A 773-nucleotide genomic window follows, 5' to 3' on the forward strand; every position below is an offset into this window, starting at 1 on the left:
CTACCTATAGCCCCCTACTTCCCCTATAGCCCCTATAGCCCCAGCTCCCCTCTCAACCCCCTGCTCCCCCTTATCCTACCTACAGCCCCCTACTTCCCCTATAGCCCCTATAGCAGCCGCTCCCCTCTCAACCCCCTGTTCCCCCTTATCCTACCTACAGCCCCCTACTTCACCTATAGCCCCTATATCCCCAGCTCCCCTCTCAATCCCCTGCTCCCCCATATCCTACCTACAGCCCCCTACTTCCCCTATAGCCCCTATAGCAGCCGCTCCCCTCTCCACCCCCTGCTCACCTTATCTTACCCACAGCCCCCTACTTCCCTATAGCCCCAGCTCCCCTCTCAACCCCCTGCTCCCCCTTATCTTACCCACAGCCCCCTACTTCCCCTATAGCACCAGCTCCCCTCTACACCCCCTGCTTCCCCTTATCTTACCCCACAGCCCCCTACTTCCCCTATAGCCCCTATAGCCCCAGCTCCCCTCTCAACCCCTTGTTCACACCTTATCTTACCCCACAGCCCCCTACTTCCCATATAGCCCCAGCTCCCCTCTACACCCCCTGCTCACCTTATCTTACCCCACACCCCCCTACTTCCCCTATAGCCCCTATAGCCCCAGCTCCCCTCTCAACCTCCTGTTCACACCTTATCTTACCCTACAGCCCCCTACTTCCCCTATAGCCCCTATAGCCCCCGCTCCCCCCTCCCCCCGCAGCCCCATCCCCCCGAGGAGGCGGGGATGCAGCGCTGATGCTGGTGCTGATGCTGCGGGCG

The sequence above is a fragment of the Malaclemys terrapin genome, chromosome 20, assembly GCF_027887155.1.
Source record: "Malaclemys terrapin pileata isolate rMalTer1 chromosome 20, rMalTer1.hap1, whole genome shotgun sequence".
In the NCBI taxonomy this organism is placed as follows: Eukaryota; Metazoa; Chordata; order Testudines; family Emydidae; genus Malaclemys; species Malaclemys terrapin.